The sequence below is a fragment of the Meles meles genome, chromosome 5 (assembly GCF_922984935.1).
Source record: "Meles meles chromosome 5, mMelMel3.1 paternal haplotype, whole genome shotgun sequence".
Lineage (NCBI taxonomy): Eukaryota > Metazoa > Chordata > Mammalia > Carnivora > Mustelidae > Meles > Meles meles.
Window position 1 is genome coordinate 106,528,131 of NC_060070.1, and position 25,854 is coordinate 106,553,984.

General features: G+C 37.9%; 1 protein-coding gene and 1 pseudogene across 1 annotated transcript in view; both read right to left on the bottom strand.

The window, feature by feature from the left end:
- The window catches only part of LOC123941545, a 99,038-nt pseudogene extending 81,580 nt beyond the window's left edge, over positions 1-17,458 (bottom strand).
- KHDRBS2 (KH RNA binding domain containing, signal transduction associated 2) overlaps positions 1-25,854 on the bottom strand; it is a 635,142-nt gene that overhangs the window by 179,300 nt on the left and 429,988 nt on the right. The window lies entirely within an intron of this gene.

Here is a 25,854-nt window from a genome sequence, read left to right on the forward strand (position 1 = left end):
AGGCAGAGGCTTAACCCACTGAGCCATCCAGGTGCCCCCTCTGATGGTTATTTTCTGTTTGCTTTCCTATACCTATTATTTTGCCTCACCTACTCTGCTCTGTGACTTGGAGGCTAACCTCTACAGATTGTGTCACATAAGGTCTCTGCCACCTCCTAGCATTTTCTTTAATTAGGCCAACAGAAGGCACTGCAAGAAACTGGAGGACAGAAAGAGAAAGAGATGAGGTTTATCCTCCACGACTGTGTCCACTCTCCTCCGCTTTGACAGTGACTCCTGTGGGACACCCCCTTTCCCACTGCGTGGCTGCTTTATTTCATAGTAATGGAACATAGCCCCTAGTACTAGATACATAGTCCATAGTACTGCCTTCTGCTTGTGCCCTCAGGGCAGAGTTTTTAAGGCTTCCTGCTGTCACTAGGCTCTGGCTGCTTTATCATTTCTATGTGAAACAGCCCCTTCATTGACTCTCTTGAATTACATGTGAGAGTGTTCCATCTGGTCAACGCTGGCAACCTGGCCCATATAGGTAGGATTCATTAATTAATTATAAATTTAATCTCTCTAGCCTCTCAAGAAACTCATGTTGAATTTTCAAAATAATAGGGCAATTCATTGTTTCCTAGCTGCCTTGAAAATGCTTATTTGCTAAAGAATCCGTGGTTCTCTGGAGAGATATTCGCTGCTTTTTTTTGAAAAGCCTTTCCTTCAATGACCCTAAATCTGTAAGAACATAATTTTAGGAAGGAATTAGTTTGGACTACATAAAAAGTAAGCCAACTGTTTACTTCATTAGAAAATAGAGTACAGTCAGTTCAACAATGAATCAAATAATCGAGTACTAGAAGGAGAATATACTTCTTGGGGCTTCACAGAAGCATATTTAGAACAAACAATTTTAAGTCATAATTTTACACAGCAGTTAATCAGCATCATTAATTTACTCATTCTTTTTTTTTAAAGATTTTTATTTATTTATTTGACAGAGAGATGACAAGTAGGCAGAGAGGCAGGGAGAGTGAGAGGGGTGAAGCAGGCTCGCTGCCCGGCAGAGAGCCCGATGCGGGGTTCGATTCCGGAACCCCAGGATCATGACCTGAGCCGAAGGCAGAGGCCCCTACTATTCATTCTTTTAATAGCTAGGTGCTAGGCAGTGTGCAAAGTGCTAGATAAACAGTGGTGAACAAAACAGGCAGAGCCCCTGTCCTCAAGTTCCTGCGTGGCACGGAGGTGTTACAGCACCCTGCCCGGATCCCTTCAACCCCTTTGTGGAAGTGGGAGTATGGGTGTTGCTCCGGAGGAAAAAAGAAGACAGAAAACCCAATTTGTTTTCTTGGTCTACCAGATCGAGTAAGACACATCACACTTGCTAGGAGGATGGGATCTTTCTCTATTGAAAGAGCTAGGTAGGGGCACCTCGGTGGCTCAGAGGGTTAAGCCTCTGCCTTCGGCTCAGGTCATGGTCTCAGGGTCCTGGAATCAAGCCCCGCTCGATCTGGCTCTCTGCTCAGCGGGAGCCTGCTTACCCCCCTCCCCCCCCCCCCCCCCCCCCGCCCCCCTGCCTCTCTGCCTACTTGAGATCTCTGTGTGTCAAATAAATAAAATCTTAAAAAAAAAAAAAAGAGCTTAGGTAGGATGACCTTGTTTTAAAAATTCCATATATGGTCAATAAATCCAGAATCTATGGATTTATGAGGCATAGTTCCCTGGAGAATGCATGTAACTTAGACAGCTCTCTTGGATATTGTACTAATCTGCTCAGGGTGCCATAACAAAACACCATTAACTGGTTGGCTTAAACAACAGAAACATGTTTTCCCATGGTTCTGGAGGCTGCGGGTTCAAGATCAGGGCACCAGCACGATAAGAGTTCCCTGAGGATGGTGCCTTCTCACTGTGTCCTCACACAGCAGAACGAGAGCAGGCTCTCTGGTTTCTTCACTTAGAGGGCACTAATCCTGTCACGAGGAGCTCACACTTAGGACTTCATCTAAACCTAATTAACTCCCAAAGACCCCATCTCTAAATACCATCACACTCAGGACTAGGGCTTCAATAAATGAATCTTGAGGGGACACAATTTAGTTCATAGCTGATATAAAATGGAGATATTGCCTAATTTAAATGCTCCCTATTCTGTAAGGTAATCCTGAGGACCCACCTAGAGACATCACTGATTATTCTGGGACAAGTCTGATTTGTGAAGAAGGACCTGGAAGAAGTTTCTGATCGCCCAGAACTCTGTCCTTTGCCAGAGCATCGGGAATGCCTGTATCCTTAAGGCTGGATATAATCTTCGATCCAGGAATCCAATTTGGTCTTCTGACCCTGCATCTAATGAGGAAGCGGGGCACAGATAAACACACAGACAGCATATAATTACAAATTTGGATAAAGGCTGTAAAGGAAAAGAGCGGGGTGTCTTAAGAGACTATAAAGAGAGCACCAGATCTAGATCTGTGTGTCAACTATGGTTTCTGTGAGGAGGTGACTTCAGGGTTAACACTGAATGTTAGGTTTAGATTAGCAAAAGGGGTTACAGGCTGAGTATGGGGGTGGGAGGTGGGGATTTATAGATGCCTTTTAATTATTCTTTGTATGGTTAATTGTTATCTATTTTCTTCCATTTCAATGTTAACCTAGCATTTGATAAAATATCAAGAGCTCATCATAACATGATTAAGTCCCTGCAAGTATTATTCATCCTCCATCTTAGCTCAAAGGTCCTCTCTTCTGTGCATCTTGTCTGTATGCCCCAGGTAGCTGGGAGGTAACTATTTCCACCCTTTCATGTGTCTCTCCGTTCTGCTCTGTTCCTCACCTACCCTTCCTTGTAGCTCTGTTACAGTATTTATCGCACTGATCATCCTTGCCCACCTATAAGAGACCCTGGAGGTCAGCTGCAATCTTATTTATCTCTGTATGTTTTTCCTATCCTTCGTTTGTCCTTATGTTTTTAATTTGTATTTGTATACCACTGTATATCTGGCATATAAGTGACACTCCATGAATGTCTTCCAAATAAATGAATGAACCTTGGGTTGTAACTGAAAATATTTGAAAACATTTATATTTGTTAGTATGCAATGGGTTAGGATTATTAATATATATCCTGGTTTACTGCAAGTAAACTGTTGAAAAATTAGATCTTTGACTCCAGACTGGTCTATAGGGCTATTCTCTATTCCCTTTTAAATTAACACTCATATAATACTGAGAGAAGAGAGAGAAAATATTGAGATCGTATGTGTGTGTGTGTGTGTGTGTGTGTGTGTAGCTGAGACTGAGGATCCTAATTAGTTCTCTTTTTTATTGACTTTACGTAAGTAAGAGTAAATAAAATGTGTCAGGGAAAGATCAACCAAGCAGCTTAGAAATCAAAAGGATCTAATAAAAGAATATAGTAATCATATTAATTAAAACATGTATCTATAGATCTATTAAGCATAGTGGGAAACATAGTTTCATTGTAAGCAAGGCCAGAAGAAAAGTACAAAATAATCTCTATAAACTCATGTACTGAATCATTTTCATGAGAGTCAACAACAATGCATCAATTTAAAATGGGAGTCATACATGATATTCAATCTTGAGTCAGTAAGGGCAAAGATTGGACCCACAACCTGGGACTTTAGGGAGTTCAGCTAGAGTGAGAGAACAGAGGTGCGTGACTAGATGAGCCCAATTGGGATCTTACTTTTCTGAATCTATTTTGAAAGAAGTTGAAAAAAAATAGACAAGTTTTTGCTATACATAGAACATCTTGAGAAGCTTGAAAGAAAAGAAATATGGGGTTTTTGCAATGTGAATCCACACTTCCATGTCCTCTTAATTAAATTTCTGAAGTAGATAATATAAGAAGGTCAAGGGCATACTGATGGGGGTGGAGCCAATGTGGATTCACCTCAGCTTAGTCAGCTTTTGAGTGGTTAGTGTTAGTGTCTTTTCCAGTTTAGGGCAAGTCCAGAAGGAAGTGCAGGAATGATGCATTGAGAGCTGTAAATTCGGGAGTTATTGTTACAGATCTTCTCTATTACCTATATAAGCCTTCTCCAAATTTATCCTTTCCAAAGTCACTGTCTATGAAAAGAAGTTGGAAGGGATAACTGGTGAGAGATAGAAAATTTTGGCAGCATATCTGCAATTTTCCCTAGAGTGATGGAGAAAGATGGATGTTGAAATCGCCATTTATTCTTGAATTCTGCATTTCTACATCCTGTATAGAATTTATTTTTTTGAAGCTTTTGAGTCCTCTTCCTTTCTTTTCTCATTGACAAAGAAGCTGGCAGTCCAACCTCTTCTCATTAGTCTGTCTGCTTTAACTTGGCAGCTGTATCCCTGCCTTCCTGGTGTAGGTTTAATATCATGGCCTAGGTCCCAATTAAAGCTAGCCCGCCATTCTACCTCTGAGCCAAGGGTAAAGGAGAAGTTGAAATAAATATATGCATGCTTATGGGTAGTAATATACTCTAAAGGCTTATTACTAGTCATGATAATACAATTTCAAAAATATGAGAGATGTGTATAAGTTGGAGATTTGATAACACTTTATTTCATCAAATCTAAGATGGTTATAAGATAGGCCATCATTTCATATACCACTAAGGAAGGATAAAATGCTCCCAACTAAATTCTTGACTCTAAGATGTACCTCTCTTTCAGGGATGTTAGAATGTGGAAAATTTACATCTGACAATTTGAGAAACGATGTAGTTAGATCAGATACTTTTTCTTCCTTGCCATACTTAAAAGTGCACTGAATACAATGACAGGTCAGAGGCTCAGTGATTTCCTTCTTTATAAATCTGGTAAATCTCTGTTATTAACATTAAGGTTCCTTAAGCCTTTGTATGACTTGTTCAGTAGTTTCTATACCAAAGGAATTCTTAGCCTAAAGAACCTCTAGCAATATCTTTTTGCTGTTTAAATTCTGGAAGATTATCAAATGGCTCACTTGTTATTAATATTCTATTACATTATACTATAAAAAAACTCAAATAATAAAAAAGTAACATCTATTTACACTTAATGTATCACCAACTGCACAATTTCTGAAGACAAAAGGACAAATGTGTGTGTTTGTGTACACTAGGATTTATAAAGTACTCTTTGATTGATTGATTGACTTTTGTGGTAATTTCAATTTATTCAGTCATTTCTCTGTTATACAGTGAAAAGAAGGACCATATGCACCCCAACGTTCATAGCAACAATATCGTTAGTTTTAATTTATAAAATATTATAGGTTTTTATCAAATATTCCTACCATTTGTTTCCTTCATACATACTATGATTAAAAGGAACTTTTGAAGGATGTCTTGCGATCATAGTTAATATTTATAATATTTTTTTCCAGAGAAGAATTCCAAGCAACTGATTACCATAAGAAACCTTATGGTATAACTCAAAGGTCGGAAGCGTCCTATATTTTTTTTGGGGTGGCGGAGGGATGCTTCCAGTATTTTTAGGAACATAATTTATATGTTCAGTGCACATTAAATGCACATAATATGGTCAATAGATTTATTTGGAATTTCTCAAATATCTTAAATCTTATAGAGATAACATATTTTTAAAAAATTCCTTATTGGCAAACACAGATGAAATTAGTTATTCAAGATATTCCAGTAAAGGGGGCACCTGGTTGGCTCAGTGAGTTAAAGCCTCTGCCTTCAGCTCAGGTCATGATCCCAGGGTCCTGGGATCGAGCCCCACATCGGGCTCTCTGCTTGGCAGGGAGCCTGCTTCCTCCTCTCTATCTGCCTGCCTCTCTGCCTACTTGTGATCTCTCTTTGTGTCAAATAAATAAATTAAAAAAAAATCTTAAAAAAAATATGCCAGTAAAGAATAACTTAAGAAATAACTTGATTACACAATAATTTTCCATAACAATTTCCAAGGGCAATCTTAATCATAATAAACATACTCTAAGCATAATTAAGGATAATAAGTCATTATACAAAGTGAATATATTTGTATACTAATAAAATGGAAAAGTAGTAAATGTTCTAATTTATTTCTAAATATTATAATGAATGTATAAAAAAGTATAATGAATGGATATTTCACTCAAGCCTGGCCTTAGAGAAAATGTCACTTAAATTATGAATTATGATTTGGAGTATGGCTTACATACCTTCTAATTTATAAGTCTCTTTCCTCTTTTTTGTGTGTGTGTGTGCGTGAGTGTCAAATCCTCAACTAGCTTCAAAAGTGTTAATAATATAATAAAGTAAATAAAGGCTGCAAACTGACAGCAAGAAAACTGAATTCAGCTGCTATTTTTGCCTTGGGAAAGCCCTGGCTTTGTTTTCCTCAAACCAGATTATTCGAATACTTCTCTCAAAGGATTGCTAAGAGAAGCACATGAGGAGACTATAGTTAAGAGCCTGTTTTAAGCCATTAAGTATCATGTTCAGCAACTAGCACATTGTAAGGGATTAGGGCAGCTGATAATAACCAAACTACTTAAGAATGGTCCAGAAGGAACAAGATAGATGATGGTATCCAGTCATGATCTGGCTGCTGCTGATGCTTGGTGTATTTGGAATCTCAAAGACCTGTGGGATGGGAGTCTCAAAGCCCTTTGTGTCTAAATGGGTTTGTATGATTGAATCGGAACTATTTTTGTTTTAAGTCATAGCAAAGAATGTAATTCCTAAATGTTGCTGAAGATCAGACTTAGGTTTCATATTTTTATGTTTAAAATAGTAAATTGAAATTAATACTAATTTAATCTTAGCAAATAATAAGTTGAAAGTAAATTTTGTAAATATCTTAATAAATTATAACTAGGGCAGACATATATAATTTATGTAAATAATAAGTTGAAAGTAAATTTTGTAAATATCTTAATAAATGATAACTAGAGCAGACTGATACACACGAGTCATAATTTGACAACCTCTTTTGGTTACAACTTTCCTAAAAAGCACCACCTCTTTTTAATTATTTCAAGGATTTCCCAGAATAGAACATAAAAGACAAAAGAGGCAGGCTGTTTAGATATCTCAGTATCTATGAAATTGCAGTTTGTGGAGCTATTATTGACATTGGTATGAATGATTCCTATAGCACAGAATCACAATTTATTAGCAATGCTTTCTTGCCTGAGTGACATTTTTCACATTACCTACGTTCTTTGTCCTGGAGTGTTTTCAAAGCTTTGCTGTTGATTAAATTCTAGGTCAGGCAATTGCTAACATCTCTAAAATATAATATTTTTGAAATAGCTTTGAAAATGCTATTTCATTCACACATTCTGGGAGAGTTTCTTTTCCTTTATAAAACCATATGTTCAGCTCCTATCATATATTCCCAATTCAAAAAACCTTCTGTCTTATGATGCATCACATCAATCAACAAGGTGTTTATTTGGAAGGCATTTGTTCGTGAGCTATAACATTCCTTCCAGATACAAATTAAACGAAACCCCAGCATATAGTTCTCCATCATTCATCATTCGAGGTAGTTGGACAAGACAAGCTTTAATGACTTGAAAAGCTCTTCCAAGGGCAAGTGCTGCTCCAGACATTTTGGTGTGAAAAATACTACGGTTACACTGAACTTGTGCCCAGTTTCTCTCCAGCAAAATATATTTCTGGGACTTTTTGAGAAAACCTATTGAAAGAACATAATATCCCTGAGCAACTCTCAATTTCTTTAAAATTAAGAAAGAAAAAAGAAAAACTCTGTCTCTCTCCCCTTTCTATCTCTCTTTTCCTCCCTTCCTCCTTTCCTCTGGCCATTTTTTCTGTCTCTCCCATCTCCTTGTTGTCCTCTAACCTTCATTTGAACCTTTTTCAAATGACTGTTACAACCAGAGATTGGCTGAAGTCTGCACACAGCATAACATAGAAATGGACAAACATCTGATAAACAGTGATGACTTGATCTATATAGATGGGTGGATTTTCTAAATGGAAAATCATTTTATTTTCATTTTCCATGCAAACAAGACTTCATCTGTATTTCCATTAGCCTCAGGAATATTTCTATTTTACTTTTATTTAACCATTCATGCCATTTCTGTACATATTACTAAACATTAATAGCATGAAAAAGAAGAAGAGCTCTTAAGACAGAGTGAATCATATGATGAGAACCATTTTGTGCGGCCAAGTGTATTTTCTTCATTTTTGGAATGCAAAAGTTTTCTCAGTATTGTTATTTAAAAATAAAAATATGTGTTTAATCAGCATATGAAATATAAGATGCAATGAAACTTCATAATGAAGTGAACATGTAAATGTAATCACTTAGCATCATAAAACTAATTAACAGCAGAGAGGATGAGTTTTTTTCACCTTTGGTAGTTCTGATTCTGTTTTAATTTTCTTTATCATAATTACAGTAAAGAATATTCTCAAAAGTTAATTCCTTTTGGTTTAAGGGCATCTACTGTAGTTACATTTTTTATGTGCGTTACTCTAGAAGCAAATGCAAAGATGTCACTGTGCCATCATGTTTAGCAGCTAAGAATCCTAAGGTAGAGACTTGCCTGCCTTCTCATTGTTGGTAGAGTTTACCAACCAGTTCTCATTAGGAAGAGTATATAGAAAATAAGTCACGTTGGTTAAATCTTAATGCGTAGGTGTCTTTTATGTTTAAAAGGATAATTCAATAGGAAAATACAATTCTATTTTATGTTTAGTTATAAATTAGTCATATTTACTTACCATAAGATTTATTAAAACTTTCCATTGTAAATTTTTAAAATAATATATGAATTGTTGATAGGAATGCTATTTAATTCATTTCCTCCTCCTTTCCCCCTTCCTTCCTTCATCTCTTCCTCTCTCTTTCTTCCTTACTTTTTTCCAAACATTAAGCACCCACACTGAGCAAAGCAAAGGGATGTGAAGTACGTTTATCAGTGTTTCCCCGGAATTCTTTCCTGCCAGAATGATGCCTTCCTTATCACAGATTTTACTTTTGTCAGATTTTTTAATTTGCCAATTTGATTAGGAAAGTGAGAAGAGCTGAGGTTCGTCACTTGAATTTTGGAGCTTTGAAGTCTGTAGAGACGCAGCCAACATCTACCGCTGACGTTCTGGCTCACGCAGATGGAGGTGGCAACGGCAGACTGTATGCCCTGCAGGAAGTTCCTTAAAAACACTCTTCTTATGCCTACACAGTCATTCTCTTCAATATTTCTTATTAATGTGTTTTAATTGCAGTAGCAGTGAGGTGTAAGAAAAATCATTGAGTCAGTGTCAAGGGTCCTTTACTAATCAGTTGCGTGTGAACCTCAGACACAGCTCATTAATCATCGTGTTGCATTTCTCTCTCCCGCGCCACAGAGAGAGTGCCATCAGCTAGAGCCATCTCGCACTGCCCCTGCCAGGATCTACTGAGATAATGAATATGAAAAAACTTTGAACAGAACAGGGTACTGTAGAAAGACAAGGACTTACAGGGTACTGTAGAAAGACAAGGACTTACTATTTTTAACATAGAATGTATGTGATGTTTTCCCAAACCCTTGAAAAAATTTTTGGTTTACTTTCCTACAAGAAAAGCATATGGTATTGACATCATTTCTGGATTCCAAAAATGCAGACATAAATGTATTGCGTCGTCTCTGCATGTAACACATGCAACACTTCTAAGACAAACTCCAATCGGAACAGTTAAAGTACTAAGAAAATGAAGAATATCCTGCAGCATTATAAATGAATGAATCCACTTTGAAATCTAATGACCATTATTTATTTCCTCAGCCTCCATGCACATATTGAGAACGTGTTATTATTTTTAAACTTGGGGAAGTTTCCCAGGAATGACAAACGCTGTGAGCAATTAAAAAACTATCTACATTAAACTGCACTCCTTAGATTTTTAAGTCATAATCCTGAGGTTCATGAAGGTTTGTTACACACAAGTCACCCAACTCAGGAGGACTGGAGCTGAAATAGTAATAATGTCTTCTGATTCTCAGTCTAGGTTTCCTTTTTACTATCTATCTACCACATGGAACAAGAACTGTGTAGGGCACTTTTGTGTCTGGTCAATAATATCAACTAGCATGATCTCTTCTTTGCCACCATTTTGTTTGACACAAAGTGGTTATTCAAGCTACTCTGGGACCCTCTTCTCCCTGCGTGGCAGTTTTGGTAGTGAATGCAAAAATCTTATTCATGTATCCCATATAGTCTAGATTTCCCTTATACACAGACTCCACAAAAGGCAAGTTTCATAATTTTTCCATATAAAAGACACATGCATCATTGGATGAATCTGAAAAGCTGACAAATGATAGGAAGATCAAGCAGTCTGCCTTTTTTTTTTTTACCTTATGAAATTTTTCATGTTTTATTATCTATCTACTCAGATAAAATTAGGTAGGACACATTTTTAATGCTTCCAATAAATAAGAAAAATGTGCCTGCCGCATGAAAAATCCTGTGACTGCCTTGTGTTATTTGCAACAGATGAATCTAATTTGTATTCAGACATCAGTGCTATAACTAACTAGAGAAATAAAATGGATGTCTATGACCTCTCTTCAATTATTTAGTAAGGATGAAGTGTCAAGTGGCTAAAAGTAATGATGCGGTGGCTATATATAGTGTTACACTTAATAGATAGTGTTACACCTATGGTGTTAAACCTATTAGATAGAAATTCAAGATGGAATATGCACATATACAGGCATACAGACAATAGACTAATACAGTGAGGGTTAAGCAACCTATAATCACCATGACTCTTGGGACACTCAAGTATTTGCACTTTAATTAGTTGGTGTTGACAAGAGACTTAAAATCCTTTTTTCCCCCATTAATATGCAGATAGAATGCTATTTTTAAAAACATTTATATATTAGAAAACAAGTTATTTGAAGTTCAAGAATTTATCTACTGAGCAGTAGAGCAGAATTCCTTCATCCATGATGCAGTCCTTCTAGATCAGGGATATAAGGACTTTTTTTAAAAAGATCTTAAATGTGTAATTAGGTATAGTAAATAAACTAAATGTAGAGTGCCATTCTACACTCTATTCTACATTCTACACTCTACACTATTAAGTGCCACACCTTAAATGCAGGAAGCTTTGTTCATGTATTCCATACATATGCTCAGATTTCCCTTGTGCACAGACTCCACGTAAGGAAAATTTCCTATTTTTAAAACTTGCATACCCAAGTAGATATGTTAATGATAACGTTTTAAAAAGCAACAAGAAAATATAATTCACAAATCAGCACGTGTTTTGTCCTATCATTCACTCAAGACAAAGCATTAGTATTTGAGTGTCATAATCAAAGTGTACGTTATTGCTCCACACTTTAGAAACTACTGAAATAATGGGAATATGTGGGACATAATTTTAACACAGGATCCTGCATGCTTTTCTGCAACTGTCATACACCAAACATTTTACTCTGGAGATAATCCCTTCCTTAGGCACCAATGGCTGGACATGAGACACTGACTATTTTGGCAGAGGTCACAATCAAACAATGGATTCATGACAATGAAATAAAAAAGCAGCCAGCTTTTGAGTAAGTCAGGAACATTCAGACATTTACTTTAGAATAAATATTCCTGTCCTCTTTTTCCTTCTATTCAGTGTAACGATTATATGATTGGTGGGAAGAGATAAGGAGTGATTACATCAGTAAGGATGGCTCCTGATTCAAAACTTACAAGGTTCAAAACACCAACTGCCATTTTATGGCAGCAGGAGGATATGGAAACGGAGTTTCCAAAACCACTTGTGGGTTGTTGTTTCTTTTTTGTTGTTGTTGTTGTTGTTGTTGTTTTTAATTTATTTGACAGAGTGAGAGAGGGAACACAAGCAGGGGGAGTGAGAGAGGGGAAAGCAGGCTTCTGGCTGAGCAGGGAGCCCGATGAGGGACTTGATCCCAGGATCCTGGGATCATAACCTGAGCCAAAGGCAGACGCTTAACGACTGAGCCACCCAGGTGTCCCTTGTTTGTTTTGTTTTGTTTTGTCTTGTTTTTCTGGGAGGAATAACTAATTAACACCTTGCAACAGACCACTGACTTGTCCCTTGTTTGTTTTGTTTTGTTTTGTCTTGTTTTTCTGGGAGGAATAACTAATTAACACCTTGCAACAGACCACTGACTAGTGTATAGGAACATTCTTTCTCACCAATTTCTGTGATCAACCCTCATTCAGCAACTCAAGAATCTAGAGCATTGGAACTAGAAATGGAGGTGAGGAACTTGGACATCTGCAGGAGTAGCATGAAGAGCTGCTCCTTCAGCTGGCCAAGGAGGGAAATACATATCTGAGTCCTAGATAATGAAAAAAAGATCCTCTTCCGGTACAAGAATGAGCCAGAGAGAATTTAAACACAACACACTTTTTTTTTTTTTTTTTTAAGATCTAAGGAAAGGGAAGACAGATTTGGGAAAGGCATGAAAGCAGCACACTGATCAGATTCTTTCTGCCCACATGTGGATTTTTCCAAAGGAATTAATGACAGATGGTCTCAGTTCAGTGTTGACACGGAATACTTCCCCCACATAGGTTACAAATGCTGTGATGTAAAAATTTGGAAATACATGACTTTGTTTTAAGAAACTTATGTTGTCAAACTTATTATGTAAGTCTTGATTTCTGAGATGTTCAAACTAAAACAGTTCTTAAGTTACATATATATTTGAGTAATGATTAAATCAAAAATAAAAAATTAAGGAAAGGATATTATACCACTAACTTTCTCATAAATGAAGAACATTATTCTCAATATTATTTTATATATCTTAGAAATATTTCTATTTTTAATTTATCTCAAAATAATTACATACACCATTGTCATAATACATTAATGAAAGCATCTTACTGTCTCTTCTAAAAAACCAAAACTCCTTAATTTCTATTTCCTTCTTCAACTTGCATGCAGTGTAAAATCCAGGAAAGATATGAAGGAGACACTAAAGCCCAGGAAGATTTGTGGGGCGCCTGAGTGGCTCAGTCTGTTGAGTGTCTGACTCTTGATTTCAGACTCTCAGTTTTGGCTCAGGTCATGATCTCAGGGCTGTGAGATGGAGCCATGAGTTGGGCTCCAAGCTTAGTGGGGAGTCTGCTTGAGATTCTGTCTTTCTCTCTGCCCCTCCCCCCTCCTTTATTTCAGGTGCACTTTCTTTCTCTCTCTCAAATAAATAAATAAAAACTTTAAAAAAAGGTAAAGCCCAGGATGATCTGTGATTTATCCAGGCTCCAGAATTGTTTGTAAACAGAAATAAACCTGAGCCCATCTACATTTCTCAGTCCCCATCATCACCACGGCAAGCCAAGGCAGTATCATCTTTCACTCAAGACTAAATAATGGATTAATAACTGGTTCCTATTTCTTCACTTCTGTTTTTCACTTCCTATGCTGAAGTTGGGTGATCTTTTAAAAAATCCAAGTATGTACATATATTCTCTTCTTTAAAAGTTCAAAGATTTCTTATTTCACAAGGTTAAAAAAATATGCAACATGAGTAAAAGTTGTGACTCATCTGGCCATGCCTCCCTCTCCAGAGTCCTTTCTCACCACCCTCCTACAGTGTTCCAGTAACTCTAGATTTCCCTTAATAGGCCAACCCTTTGCTCACCTGAGGGATTTTCCAATGCCCTTCCTTTGGCTGGAATGTTGTTCCCTTTGCTATGACTGACTTATTATTCACATCCTCCAGATCTCATAGTAAAGCCTTTTCCACAGTAAAAACAAAGGTTCTCTGAGCCTCCAGTCTAAAGTAGTCACTTATACTGTCTCAAGGCCATATCTACTTTTCTTATTCCAATAGATTATAATTTGTAGTTATGAATTTATTACTATGTAATTTCTCTATCATCCTACCCTACTTCACGACTGTTTCTAGTTGTTTTGCATTGAATATCCTGCACCTAGCAAGGGCATAGCTAGTAGAAAACCACTAAATAATAAACATTTGTGAAAGACTGAATAAATGATTGAAGAGATGGATAGGTGGGTGAATGGGTAGCACACAAGGCTAATCTCCAAGAGGTGAAAGTGCTTAACGGTCAAGTGTATAGGGTCCATTGTGGCTAGGTTAAAATCCCAGGTTGGTTACTTATTTTCTCTGTGAGACTGGACAACTCAATAAACTTTCTAAGCCTTTTTAAAAATTTTATGGTTTTGGTCTTCCTAGAATAGTAAAATTGAAATGACTTGTAGAATAAGAAAGTTAGCAAAAATGTAAAAATGAAGAACTGCCGTGTTAATAAGTTATGGAAAGTTGCTGAAAGGTCAAGAACACGGGTGTTTGGACACTTAAATTAGAAAGAAACAAAAAGACTGCCTGAAAGAAGGAGCACGAAGAGCATATGGGTGTAGAAAGAAGGAAGTAAGAACAGGTGATAAAGAAAGATGGAGGAGAGGGGCACCTGGGTGGCTCAGTGGTTTAAGCCTCTGCCTTCGGCTTAGGTCATGATCTCAGGGTCCTGGGATCGAGCCCTGCATCGGGCTCTCTGCTCAGTGGCGAGCCTGTTTCCCCCTCTCTCTCTGCCTGCCTCTCTGCCTTCTTGTGACCTCTCTCTCTGGTGGGTTAGGGCCTCTGCCTTCGGCTCGGGTCGTGGTCCCAGGGTCCTGGGATCGAGCCCCGCGTCGGGCTCTCTGCTCAGCGTGGAGCCTGCTTACCCCCCTCTCTCTCTGCCTGCCTCTCTGCCTACTTGTGATCTCTGTCAAATAAATAAATAAAATCTTTAAAAAAAAAAATAAAAAAAAAAATAAATAAATAAAATATTTTAAAAAAAAAAGATGGAGGAGAAAAAGGAGTGTAGAAGTTCATGACCAATGCGTTTCTTCTCCCGTTGGAGCAAATATTTATTTTGTAATGAAAATATCCACATAATGTCTGTGCCTTAATTTTAAGCAAAATGTTTTTCAGTGAAATTATCTATCTAGTCTTTTTTCTTACCTTTATATAACAAGATTTGTTCTCAATTACTATGAGGGCAAGAAAACAAAAACAAAAAATTGTGTGGGTGAAAAGGAAGGGCCATTTTCCAAGAACTTTCAAATGACTTTTACAACAATGTTTTCAATTTAAATGGGTAGAAACTTGAACAAAAAACCCCAGGATTTACATTAAAAAGATATTAAAGTTTCATATATTTAAAAATATGTTTGCCCGTGTCCTACTAGTAGCAAGGGATCTGTTTTTTTTTAACATCATCAAAAATAATGACTTTTGACATTATAAAAGTAGATAACCTAAATACAAGTTTGTTTGGCTGCCTGCAACATCTCAGTCCATATATTCCAACGGTAACACATAACCCAGTCCTTTTAATAATAGCATATTTTCTTAATAACTGATGTAACACATAAGAGTTAAAGCTATGTTCAGTTCTTTGGACCGGGGCTTGCTAAAAACAAACAAAAAACAAAAAAAGGAAAAAGAGAAACAATTGGAAGGTTCCAATTCTCTGCTACAAGAAGAGATGATAATCGATCATACAAACTGCTTCTAACTAGCTGGCTTTCTTGTAGGAGTTTGGGCAATGAAAGAGATAAAAACAGCTATGGGTGCCCTCTGAGACAGGGGAGAAGTCCCCTGCGCATCCAAACCGACATATGGGACGGCACACGGGGATGCTGGGCCTACTCGGTGACTTCTGTGCTGGCTGCACTCCATAGCAAGGCCTCCCATGTCGGCATCCCGATTGAGCTCATTAAGCTGAGGTTTGAATGGAGGAGAACTGTAATTCTCATCCTGCTGCTCTGTGGGAGGAGAAAGTAGCTCCCTAACTCCAACCTCCCCACCTTTCGTCCCCTGATAACACAGTAAAGGATCCTGATGAACTCACTCAAAGACACGGGAGCCCAAACAACCGGCCTCAGTGACTGCTGGGGGCCACCTGTGTCACATGCATTTATTAAATCCTGGAAATAAACGTGAGAGCTAACATTTTTAATCAAAATAAATCCGAATTTGTAGCCTTGGAGTAGCCCTTAAAACAACTTATGGTCCTAAAATCTCAGGGCATTTGAGCTCTGCCTGTACTAATCAAAAGAAAAGTAGTTTCTGGGCGCCTGGGTGTCTCGGTGGGTTAAAGCCTCTGCCTTTGGCTCAGTCATGATCACAGGGTCCTGGGACTGAGCCCCGCATGGGGCTCTCTGCTCAGCGGGGAACCTGCTTCCTTCTCCTCTCTCTCTTTCTACCTGCCTCTCCCCTTACTTGAGATATCTATCTGTCAAATAAATAAGTAAAATCTTAAAAAAAAGAAAAGAAAAGAAAAGTTAGTTTCCTTAGATTTAAGGAAAAGCAAGCATCTAATAAACTCTAGCTGGAACTTACCAGTCTCCATTTAAGCTTTCTTTACAGCTTACCCTCCCTTACTGCCATTTAAGTCCTCTGAAAATAGGTAATAAAATATAGTACTAGGCATGATTTTGCATGGTTACTAGACTGTCAGCCCTTCTAAGGCTGACATTGTCATTAAATTTTCCTCCTCTCCTACAGAGGTGCTTTACAGGTGGAGAACATTCAGCAAATACTTCCTGACGATATTTGCAATATTACAGAATTCAGCCTCTTAAAATTTCATTATTACATTTAAAATAAAGCAGCAAAATAGATACAGAAACTAAACAAGATCCAGAAGATTAATTTGGTTTTACAAAGATTAATGGCACTCTCTGATTTTATAAGCAACCTCATTAATAAATATTTATTGGGTCCTTCCTGGTGACAGGGCCCTGGTCTTGGTAGTATGGGTTAAACACTCATTATTTCCATGCACTCTGCCGAGACAGGACTGACTGTGTCTTCCCAAATAAGCCCCACACTTGCCTCTTCGTGGGAACAGTATGAATCATTCACAAGAGTTAGCATTGAAAAGCACAGTTGATGGGGTAGCATTTATTATAAAACATACTCATTTGAAGCAGTAATTGTTCTGCTACCAGGGCACAACCCTTTATAACATCCCTTAAACAGTTTTTTTATGAAGATGGAACTTTAATTTTTTCAGCAGCTACCAAGTGCAATGCTCGAGTACCTTTCCTCATTTGTTTTTCATCATGTATCACTACCCAGAGGCCATCATTAGCTAATTTGCTGATTTATGGTTGCAGTTTATGAGCTTTAAACAATGCTAACCCATTTTTGTTCCTTCCTCCTTGCACTGGCAGATGAAGAATGTCTGTCCTTTATATCCTGAGCTGTGTAAAGAAAATGCACCTCGCCCCATGTGTTCTTGGCTTCTGTGACATCGGAAATTGCTGCCTTCTTGCTTTCCCGCTGGATCTTAACCGAAAGCAATGTTTACCTAGCCACCCAATCTGAAAGCTGCTAAGGTTCTTCGCGCTGCCACCTCTGACAAAACAAGGTCAGAGCGCCGGTTTAGCATGTGAATCTAATAGCTATTACTTATGCAGTATTAGAGGGACATACATACTGAAGAGCAAATTTGGTTACCGCTGTGTAGGCTGACAGGGCCTGGCATCCTGGCTGTGCGAGACGTGTTTTCATTATTCGATGAGACGCACACGTTCACATTCAAAACTTGTTGTGAATAATGACAGTCTATATTCCCTTTGCGTATGTGACCCAAATTTCACAGCGAAGAGGGGAAAGATTCTGCCTGCTTCCTAGCCCCGACTGAGTAGCTGTGTCCCGTGTGTCAAAAAAGCAGAGAAGGCACCAGTGAGCCACGGCATAAGAAGGCTTCTACATCTGCTGACAAAACACACACATCAGATGGACGATAATAAGTGCTGGCGAGAGGATGGAGTAATCGGAACCCTCACGCGTTGCTGGCGGGATTAGAAAATGGTGTGGTGGCTTTGGAAAACTGTCTGGCATCTCCACAGAGAGTTAAACACAGCTATTGTATGACCCGGCAACTCCACTCCTGGGTATATACCCAGAGAACTGAAAATATATCCACCCAAAAGCTGGTGCACAAGTGTTCAATGCAGCACTATTCATAACAGCGAAAAAGTGGAAAACACCCAAATTGCCATCAACTGATGAATGGAAAAACAACATGTAGCATACTCACAAGAGGGAATATTGTTCAGTCCTAAACAAGAGCAAAGTACTTACACATGCTGCAACATAGATGAACTTTGATATATTAGGCTAAGTGAAAGAAGCCAGACACGAAAGGTCACAGGGAGGACTCCATTTTTAGGAGCTATCCAGAATAAGCAAATCCATAGAGACTGAAAGTAGACCAGCACTGGCCAGGGTCTGGAGGAGAGTAGAATGGGCTGTGAGCGACCAATTCTTTTGGAATGATAAAAATGTTCTAGAGTTAGTTTGCGGTGTTGGCTGCACAACTATCAATATACTAAAAAACCACTGAATTTACACTTTAAAAAGATTTAGGTTATGGTACATGAACTATATCTTTAAAAATACACATTATTGATGCCTTCATGAAGTGATAAGCATCTTCGTATTAGACGTTGTTAGGCCATTATTTTTCCACATGCTCATAGAAAGCTTACTCGGACTAATTTCTTTTAAGAAGTATTTCAAGTCTAAATATTTCAACTACATTTTTATTAAAAAATCCCAGGATTCCGTTTAAAAATATAATTTTAAAAAAGATTTATTTATTTCAGAGACAGCACTTGAGAGCTGGGGAGGGGCAATGAGAGAGAATCTCAAGCAGATTCCCTGCTGAGAATGGAGCCCTATCTACCAACCAACTCAGATCCCACAGACTACTGAACAACCCAGGCGCCCCTTAAAAATATAATTGTTAATGTCCCCAATTATCATTTATTATTTTTTACCTCTCTTTTTATTGAATGAACCCCTAATTCTCTTTGTTTGAATTTCTTTAAGGTGCTTAATATGGCAGTCTTTTCTGTTTAAGATGAGAATTAAATCATTGCTAACATTCACACTCGTTTAAAAATTGAAGCTGTTTTTGTTTTTGGTTTTGATTTTGATTTTGGTTTCTTCTATTGCCTTTGGGTAGGGCAAGAAAGAATGGGATCACACTCTTTTTATGTTTTGATTCTGTTCCTGGAAGTCCAATGAAAATAGAGTTCTATCTTTCAGACAAAAATAACTACATTTTAAAGCCTCAGATACCATATTTCTCCAAATCTATTCCATGATTTCAGATACTTTATGACCTTTCACTGGGACTGTAAAAATGATCTCTTGACTGGCATGGGTCCTTCTCGCCCGACCTCTTTAACTTCCCCACACACTGAATCTTCAAAGCACATTGTGTTACAGTGTTCCTCTCTTCAAAAGCCTTCACTACCACTTTCCTTTTGATCTTGGTATAATTTCCAAGACTATATTTTGACTTTTCTTCCTACCACACATTCCACTAATTCCTATATGTGCTTTATAGTGCAGCCGCCAGATCTGTTCCTTCCTCTTTCCTATTTTCTTACACATTCTTGTCATGATCCTTGGGATCTCCTGCTGCCTACATTCATTTCACATCGCCCGCGCCCGCTGATAGTCCATCCTTTTCCCAGGGCTCGCGTCCATCATAGGTAACATGGAAATCTCATGAAAGCGAAAGCTTTGTCTTGTTCCCTGCTGTAACCCCAGTGACTAGAAGAGTGCCTGACACGAAGGAGAAATTCAAACACGAAAGAAGTAAATAAGTCATAGATAAAACTAATCTATGGTTAAATGAAGGAACTTACAGCTTCTGTATATCCTTCCTGATATTCCAATTCTCTCTCCTTCTGAACTCACGTAAAACTACTTTTTCATTGTACTAAATACTCTGCTATACGTTTTCCTGGAGTATTCATCTTTACCTTCCTTGTCTCTCATTCATGTCTTATTTCCAGCATTTTATTTCACCCTGCCTTAAACGTGGTCTCTGTTCAGTCAATTTTTGTTCATTAAATTAATCAACACAGCTCAATATCCCTACTTTAGAAATTGTATCTACTTTGCATTTGTTTCCCCTACAGGCTGGTTTACATAAATATTACATGTTTAGAGAGAGAAAATGTGCTGAACAGAGAACAAGGTAAACCCTAGGAATTTTAATTATTTAGTGTTTATTTAGCAGGATATATGTCATGATATACTTCCTTTGGGAATTTTGAATTTTATAGAATCTCTGTTTAAAATAAGTATGATTGACACGAGCCCACACAAATAAAAATCATTTAAAAAAACCCCCAAACTCGTGGCTTTTGATGCAAACATGTATATTAGGGCATTTTCCTATTTTCCAGTAGCATGTGATGGCACAGGATGTATCACTTCCCAGTTCTGACTCACCTTTGGGATCAGAGTTGATGCCAATGGAATTTTAGAATATGCCTCACTGACTGCTATTGGTTGTGGATGTGGGGAAACTGAGTCTAAGATCGCAATCTCTTTCCACCATTCTCTCAAAGGAACACTAGTAGAGTTTCATAGAAGCTGTACATCCTTCATTTATTTAATATTACTGTAATAACCATTGCTAGGCAAGGTAACATAGACCAAGTTCTAGACTACTGATCAAATTATATTTTGCATGGATAATACCTTATATGTCAACTTATAAGTGAATTTTTCATGTAACAGGGAACCTAAACCACAGTTGCTACCCTTATTTACCCCAACCAAAGTGACTACAATTCCCACATAATGAATCGTATTGCCATGTCCCATACGTGTCGCTGCCTTCTTGCCGGGTGACACAGTGCCCGGTTGGTGTCTGCCTGTTGCCAATGAGGTGAAAAAGTCTGCCTGAGCTGAGTTTTGCTCTATTTTTGAATAGTTCCCCATTTAAATGTGTTTCCATCTCAGAAACCGGAATTAGCACTTAAAAATACTACTTGCAAATAGTTTTCTCTATCTACTGAGAAGTCCTGCAGTAATTACAGAGATTTATAATTCAATTCTCAAAACTAGAAGATACTCTTTATAAGCCTTAAACACCTGTATAAGGCAAGAAATCCAAAAATAAACACCACAAAAACTGGTGGTTCTAAAACTGTAAGATAAAGGCCTTACAAAAGAAATATACCTGATAAACACAGGCCATTATCGAGTAATTTGTAGCGTGAAAAGAGCAAAACATTGAAAAAATTACATTTACAATAATTTTTCCTTCAGTGTCTTTTAAAAATAGAATAAAAGTGTTATTTTGTTCCAGTGAAATGACAGTTATGGCAATTCATGTATGATGGTTTTTAGTGCAGTAGAGACAGAGAGTAAATAAATTATAACTAACAAAGTTTTCCTGAGAAAAGTACCTTCATTTCAACATTTACTGAGTGAAAATTTCATTTTATATCAAGTATATTATGGTCATTTAATACAAACCATAGGAACTCATCTAGATGAAGAAAGTGGTTCTACCTTTTCTTTTGTCTTATAAGGTCACACAGTGTTTTTCCCAGTGTTGACCTTCTAGAGTGTTAAGGACAAACACAAATTAAAAATAAGAGGTAGCTTCTTCCTGGTGAAAATAAGGGATTTCCTTCCCCTCTTTTTCTCAGTGTATTTACTGTGAAAACTTGTGATTCTAAATACTTCCTCCTCTCTTTGAAATATGTATAAATCCTTCTGAAGACCCAATAGGGCTTTTGCCAGGCTTCTGACCCAGGGATGTCTTTCTCAAAGACCCAGCAGTCATCACTGTGAAATGTAAACATCAAGAGAGAGAACACCCCTTCCCCCCCACCGTGTCCCAGTTTCTGTGGGAAGGCAGGATTGTAACTTTGGTGGGTGTCTTGCTCCAAGCTGCAAAACTACCTACACTCACCCTTAGGAGTGTTTTGTTTTATCCTTATGAGAAGTTTGTTTTTCCTCTGGATAAAGCCAATCAGGCAACAGGCATAGTCATCCCAGTAGCCAGATAAAATTCAGATAAACTACGAGTGACAAACGGTGCTGTCAATTCCTCTCACTCCATGACTAGGTATTGTTTATCTTGGAAACATACGTGGGATGGGTTGTATCTATTTGGCTATATAAAAAGGGGAGATTTCTTTCTGTTTTTGCATTCTTATAGTGGATTGCCTATGGTGTGCAGCACACTCTGGTGTAATGCTTGTTCAATAATAGACCTGGCTTGTTTTTGTTGTTGTTGTTGTTTGTTTTTTTGTACTATGTTTGTGGAAAGGATTTCTGTATTGAGAGAAGATTTTGCTTTTAATTATATTTCCCCCAACAATTTGGAAGTTGTTAATAGAGAGATGTACGCTATTTGGAGCAATAGATGTAATTGTTTAATTGTATTCCATAGATTAGAAAACATTTGGTAAAGTCTTTTAAAATCATTGCTTCTGCTTAATGTTATGAACTGATTTTATTGGTGTTACACTGAGAAATCACTACCCGTTCATAACAGGGATTTGTTCGATACTTTGGCTTCCTCTTCTCCTTGGTTTACTGACTGGCACATTTTTGGTAATCTCTAACCCCTCATCTCTAGCCAACCATCTGTTACCGCACTAGCTGCTCAAGTTCAGTTTAGTAAGCAACTGCTTGAGTAGCATCATGTGCCGGGCTGTCCACAGGAGTTACAGGTGCAAGACATGGCAAGGTATTCATGGGCAAGTGCTTTTAGGAAACTGCTTTTTAAACAAGTCTCCTAGTTCTGATGCAGGTGGTCTGCAGCCCGCATTTTATGAAACTCCATTTATGAAACATATTGTTCTATTTCCTTTTACATCCAAACTCCTAAAGCTTAACAAATCTACAGACAACTGCTTAACATACATCCAAGAGAACAAGCAGGTGGAAGGTTGTATGCACTGTGCTAATAGGTAGAAAATTCTCTATCTACAAATAAAGACAGAAGGAAATGCACCAGAAACTATATGTTAAGAGAGATGGAGGTCTATTTTCTCTTTATTGGATTCCAGGGGTTCGATATATTGTATCTGTTCTTCAATGCATGATAGCTCTTGTCATCCCTTTAAGGAATTTCCCCGATCACTGAAACCTGAAATGCCTGGCCCACCTCAGAATCTGGCAGTCACTCATTCATATCTCTTTTACTGTGTTTGTCAAAATGTATCCCAAGATGTCTGTATTTCCCTTTCACGCCGTGAACTACTTGAAGATAGGATAAATTTCTTATTTATACTTTCAACCTACGTTGAGTTGAAAAGCAGACACACGATGTATAATTTTGAATAGTCAAATAAATGTATCTCCACATACATTTGAATTTATGCATTTCGTTGCCAGAAAAATTATTCAAAACTTTGAAGAAAAGCAAAAAGATGAACAGCACACTCTTCAAATATCACACAGAAGCAACAGCTACCCAAGGGCCTATCAAGGGCCTACCAAGGACTATCTAGGCATGAATTTGGCTCAGCTCACTGTTTACTCTTCATTAAAGGTCCTAGATTTTGCTTGCTAACTTGTGAGTTTCCTCCAGTAGAGATGCAAATAATTTCTGTCTGGTGGAACAGATAGCCATAAAGATTGATGGCCTGTTAGATACTAACCAGTTTGTATCTAATTAACCAGTTTCTATGCTGCCTTGACATTTCTTTGTTAAACTACCTATAAATACTTTTACTTCTCAAATGCTCCCTGAACTGATCACAGTATCACTGCTCCCCCCTCATTAATTTATGAGTTAAATAGAATCTTTGGCACAGATTCCCATAATATTTGGCTGGCAGTAATGATTTTGCCTCTTTGAAAATTAAACTTCAACAGCAATACGTTGCTTTATTAAAAGAATTATTTCTGTTTTCAAAATCACTTAGAAATTGTTTACATGTTAATAAAAGGTACGCTACTTTGAAATATTTCTCTTATAAAAAATAACTTACAAAGTACAAAACCTTAAGTTTTATTCAACTAAAAATCTCCTTAATCAGCTCTAAAGTAGAGAAATTAGCATCTTTTGGGGATTATTAATAATAGGCTGGTTTTAACCATTAACCTGCTAAGTCTAAGAAAATGTAGCTGTCCTTAGCACTGACTTTGGATTTCAATGGCCCGACAAATAATGCCCCTCAGAGAAAAGAGGTGTTTTTTTTTTTTTTAAACTAAATCTTTCCCAGTGACACAGAAGGAGCTTTCAATGAGATTCATAAAATGCTATTAATATGAATCACAGACCACAATTAAGCCCCTTTACAATTTTATAGCAGATAAAGATCTTTTAAGATCTCCCTTGTGCTTAAAGGTTTGCTAGAACCAATCTTCACCTTATGGTGGAAACAGAATTGCATGCTGCCCAGCTGTCACTGTGGGAAGATCCATGGCTCACTGACTGGGATGGAAATGGACCAATATCCATGGACCATCTTAATGTCTGTGAGAACACTAATATCAATACCAACTCCAAAATCTCATACCCACAAGTCAGACTTCCAGTATAGCTCAGCTTTAATAAACTCCCTTGGCACCTGCTTTTTGACCACCCCTATCACTATTATTACATGCTTAACTAAGTGTGAATACTTAATATTTTAGGAAAAGAACAGTCATCTTTATTATACTATTGGGAAATATATTTGTATTTCTGAAAAATTCATCTATTCCAGTTTGGAGACTTCTGTAAATATTTCCAGCTTTCTCTAGCCACGTGGATGCTGATTTACTTATCCAAGTATGGTTTGCTTATAACCTATACTAATCACACTTCCACAAAGGATTTTAGGCACCTGCTCTTTGAAAAGTTCAGAGTCGATCATCAGGGTCATTTGGCCTAAAAATTTATTTAAAACACACAAAAGTGTTTTCTATTAAAGTTGAATTATTAAATGAAACAAGATGGGATTGGGAGGGAGATAAACCATAAGTGCCTCTTAATCTCACAAAACAAACTGAGGGTTGCTGGGGGGAGGGGGGTTGGGAGAGGGGGGTGGGATTATGGACATTGGGGAGGGTATGTGCTATGGTGAGTGCTGTGAAGTGTGTAAACCTGGCGATTCATAGACCTGTACCCCTGGGGATAAAAATACATTATATGGTTATAAAAAAGTAAAAAATAATTAAAAAATGTAAGAACACAAGGAAAAAAAAGTTGAATTATTATCATTTCAGGCCCTAGTCTAATTTCAAATATTTGAATTTCTCCTCTCAGTTTAGCGCAGACAGTTGCTGAGGGGAGGCGGAGGTAATGTTTCTGAAGGGCGTGGCAAGGTCTAAGAGACCCAGTCCCCAGGGGTGGGTCTAAGAGAACCCTGGGCAACAGGGATGCTTTAGAACATTGACCTCACTTCTCCCACTACATCACTGTTGTCACAAGCCATTACCAAAGGGATTTTATTATATGCTCCAGGCCTGTTCTTGTTGAAGAAGGTTGTAAATAATTTTTTTAATTTATTTATTTGACAGACAGAGATCACAAGTAGGCAGAGAGGCAGGCAGAGAGAGAGGTGAGAGAAGCAGGCTCCCTGCTGATCAGAGAGCCTGATGCTGGGCTCGATCCCAGGACCCTAGGATCATGACCTGAGCCGAAGGCAGAGGCTTTAACCCACTGAGCTACGCAGGCGCCCCGAAGGTTGTAAATAATTTGTCTGAGAGAGAGAAAATGCCTCTTGAATGGTCCTTTTAACCAGTACCCTGGTCACAACACGGTTGAGGACTTCAGGTCTTCGGTCCTCAGCTGTCCCAGCAGCCTTCCTGCTGGTCACTCATTTCCATTTTTCCTCTAATCAAGTCTATCCTCTGCAGTGTTGTTAGGATTAACAAGGAACAATCTACTGAAATGTCAAGGCCCTGTTCTCTTTACCGTTGTGTACACACACACACACTTTTGGGTACTGTGCTGTTAGGATGTTGCCCTTGACCAGTGAGGTCTCAGCTGTGATCAGACTCTCTGTCTGCCTTTGGCCTTTACAGAGCTGGTATTGGGTGTCTTTACTTTCCTTAGTCTTGGATTCAGCCCTTTTCTATGGACTCAGCAGAGCTTTTCTCTGTTCCTTGGGCCTCACATTATTTCAGTGAGTTTTTGCTTAAAT